Below are 4,084 nucleotides of genomic sequence, written 5' to 3' on the forward strand. Positions count from 1 at the left end.
TCACACTTCTCCATATGCTTCTTAGCAGTATGTGCATGTTATATATGCATGTTCTGTGTCCTGAACTTATAAGTGAAAATAAAGAATACATCATTGGAATTTTAAACCTGAAAAAAATGTTTTAACATTTAAAAAATTCTTTTCAGCCTCTCTGCACTAATAGAGCATTAATTCAACTCATCAGTGAAATGTCAACCTTGCTTCTATTTATGTTCACTGACCCCAGCTACCTTTATCCTTGTGTCAGTAGCAGCTGCCCCCCCCCCTTCTGTCCGTTTATCATACCAACAGAGTCACTTAAGGTTGGGCACATTTCAGAAGAGCTAACACCTACTTTGAACATACTCTCAGGAGGTATTATTTGCTCATTAGCTGGGACTCTGAAAACTTTTTTAAATTCTAAAAGTTGTGTTGTACATGCCTAGACTTTCAGAAAATTTGAACTTCTGACTTTTGCCAACTTTATCTAGCCAGACAGTGTGCAAAAATATCCTGAAAATCTCCCCCCGCCCCCCAGATGTATAAAGAAATTGTGTTTTTCCCTCTGCCACTCTGCTGCTTTTACATTAGACCTTTCTGGGGAACGTAATTTTCTCCTTTGTGTGCACAGGGTATGGCCTAATCCCCTTAGCTTTGAAAGGCTGTGGTGATTACTGATGGGGAGAGCAAAAGGGACCAGCAGCGGATCTCTTGATTGACCCAAATGCAGTGAACTGATAGCACTTTGATGGATGCCGCAATGCCCCCTGCTGGGTGCAGGGCAGTGGTGGATGAGAAAGCATGTGCACAGCCCAGAGTTACATGCCTCTTTGATTTCCTGTCTTCCATTTAAGTCTAATACTTCAAGCACAAATGGCTTTTCTAGATGTTCATTTTACCTATCACCCATAGAAATTATGAAACTCTTGTTCTCCACTTGAGCTTTAGTCAAGGGCATATTCTCTGACAACCCTAAACCTGCCTCTGCCTTGCCTTCTCCTCTCACCTACCCCTCCCATCCTCTTTTCTATAGTTAAATATTCTTTTTTTAAATTTTCTCTCCATTGCTCAATGTCTCCAGACTCCATCCTGGTTGTCGATAGGGGCTGTCAAGCCCATTTTCAGTGACAGAGGAGAGCTGTCTCATAGTTTCCTGGCTGGCATCTTTACAGTCTAGAGCAGGTCACCAGCCTTTTCTTCCGCAGAGCCCCTGGGTGGGTGTCGGAAGGTATGGAGGTGGCTTCTGATCTCCTCTAATTTCACAAGGTTGAAAGACATCAAACTCAAAAACCACCCAAGGAAAATTCCCATGAGACAGACGTCAGGTGTGCCTGCATCCTCCAACCTCCTTTACCCAATCCTGGCACCAACCATCCCTCCCATGTCTCTCACTACTTCTCTACTTGGCCCGATAGCTCATTGCAATGGGCACATTTAACACAATAGCAATACTCATGACTAGGGGCTTATTTAAAAAGTCAACAGGTTACAGTTTGGGATTAGAAATGTTCAGGATGCAATTCTTCTAGTCAGTAGTGCCTTTTCTGAGCCATGACTGCAGGCAAGCCTCTTTCTGGTTCTTGGCCTCTTAGCCATGTGACTCATTCCTCTTCTTTTTTTTCAAACTGTAGGCCACAAAATAGTAGCGAACTATACTAAGTGGTATAGTCCACTGTGGAGTGTGGTCTCTTTATTCTCCCAAACAGCCCACACTGGTAAAGGTTATGAAAAAACCCTTGCCTCCAAAAACATTCTTCTTCTTTTAAAAAAATCATTTTAGTGGGAGTTTTTACAGCTATCATACCATTCCATAGTACAATCGCATCAAGCAGTATTGAACCATTGCTACACAAGCTAAAAGTTTCAGGATTTCATTCATGTGAGAACAACTAGGAACTAGGGGGAAAGTAATTTACTAAACCAAGTTCCAGTAGCTGAAGACTTAGCACGCTGTGCATAAACCCTGAAACAGATATACTCTCAGGGACTTCAAGACTTATTAGAACTTTTTGTATTTGCTCAAAACAGGAAGACAGAGGCCTTTCAGACAAAAGTGTTCTATTCTAGTTATGGAGAATGTTTGCTTTTTTGCTAGCCCTTCAATTCAGACTGACTGGTAGTTCCATTTAGACATGTCAGGGCAGAACGTTGCTATTTTTCTTTTTGTAAAGAATATTAGGTGCAAAGAATTGTAAAATGTTCTCCAAGTTCAAAAGAGAATCATGTTTGCTGACATAAAACCTCATGCCTTCATCTCTCAAATGCAATGCCCTCCGTGGAGATGTTGAATCCTGGCGGGATGGCTGCAATTACAAATGACTGTAGGATCCTAGGGTTTACTTGAAGCATTGAGAACATTTTAGTAGATATTAACTTTTTGTAGTGAGCTTTATAATAGTGAATGAAGAATAAAGTTGACCGAATAAGCATCATGAAGTAGTTCTTCAAAGATTGAGCCTCTCTGATATCAAATGTTTCTTTATTTTCTTCTCTTGGTCTGATAAGCAAATTTTCATGGTGAATTCCACTGCATTATCCGTGTTTACATTGATTGGAGTTTACTATGACAATGCCCTCCTCATCAAGAAATTTTAATCATCGGAATTTGCAACAGACCCTGGAAACGATAGCAATAAATCCATTGGTACTTGTCTTCAAGTTGGCCCCTCCACAAAGGAATGTTAGAGGTCCATCAGCAATGAGTGCCTAAAAGTACGAGAGGAAATCTGTGGGGAGAGAGGCAGGGTCCAGAGGAGGATTCCTGAACAGACGTTATCGAGGAAAAGGAGGCTAGAAGAGAAAGCGTGTTTCAGGCAGAGGAAATGGCACACATATGGTTTGGAAATGAGAGAGCAAATCAGGCTTGAGACCGGGAAGAAATGCACTGCTGATTCATAGGTGGGAGATCTGAGGCTGAAGAGGGAGGTGGGATCAGTTCATGCTCAGCTTTGACGACTCTGTTTAAGATGCTTGACAATTATTCTAAGGCTAAGTCACTAAAGTCATGATATTATAGGTTAAGCATAACGTCTATCATTTCCTAGCCGTTGACCTGGATTAGAGAGTGAAGAGGTGGGAGCCTGGAGAGAGAACACAATGAGGGAGGGGCTCCTGACACTTTCTGGTTTGAGAAACATCAGGAACTACAAACTCAGTGTCCCGGGGACACAACAATTTTAAAGATGATTGCATTGACATCTAGAAGCTTTTCTCTGTTTTACTTGCAAATAAAGTTCAAATAAAAATTGTACATAGGACTTGTTTATGTTTAGAATTAGGACTTCCTTGATGACACGTATAATCAAGATTTGTTGATAATTGAAGTGCAAAAGCTGGAAACAAAGAAAAAAGATCTGTAGTTGGAAAATATGTCCTCGGCAATAAAAATGATACTAGAGATATAGCATGATAGAATTCTGCAAAACCAGCCACTTATTGCAAATACTTGTTTTCAATAACATAAACAGCAATGCTATATGTGCTCTTCACTGGATGGAATATACAGACGTCAAATCAACTATATCTGTGGGAAGCGTATCCAGAGAAGCTCGTCTCATTGATCAGAACAAGGCCGGGGGACAGCTGTGGAATAAACCATTAATATCTCATATGTAAGTTCAAGTCGAAGCTGAAGAAAATGAGAACAAGTCCATGAGGGCCAAAGCACAATCTCGAATTAGAAACGAACTCAAGAATGTGTTTAATGCATTGAACAAAAGAGGCTGAAGACCAGACATTTGTGGGATGACATCAAAGTTATCATACTTGGAAAAAGCAAAAGGGCCAAGAAGGAGGGATACCGTTGATTTCGGGAGGATCTTGGTCGAAAGCAGACAATATTGGGAAGATATTTACCTGCATTTTGACAATGCAAAAGTATTCAACTGTGAATCACAACAAGTTTGGGGTAACATTGGAAAGAAAGAGAATTCCAGAACACTTCATTGTGCTCATGAAGAAACTTTATTTAAATCAAGAACAGGAGAATGAAATTCTTGGTGTTTAGAGTTGAACAGAAGAAACTTCTAGTGCCTGGCTTAAAATAAGGAAAGGTGTTTGTCATGTTTGTGTCCTTTCTCCATACATATTCAGTCTGTCGGCTAAG

The 4,084-nt window shown here is 40.5% G+C and overlaps 1 non-coding gene across 1 annotated transcript; it reads right to left on the bottom strand.

Moving 5' to 3' along the window:
• Nucleotides 1-1,603: 1,603 nt before the first annotated feature.
• On the bottom strand, nt 1,604-1,745 carry LOC115871096. The gene has a single exon (XR_004047080.1). It is a non-coding gene; the product is annotated as a small nucleolar RNA SNORA4 (small nucleolar RNA).
• Nucleotides 1,746-4,084: the final 2,339 nt, after the last annotated feature.

This window comes from Echinops telfairi, unplaced genomic scaffold, assembly GCF_000313985.2.
Source record: "Echinops telfairi isolate 266 unplaced genomic scaffold, ASM31398v2 ScPeMD7_3533;HRSCAF=4204_0, whole genome shotgun sequence".
NCBI lineage: Eukaryota > Metazoa > Chordata > Mammalia > Afrosoricida > Tenrecidae > Echinops > Echinops telfairi.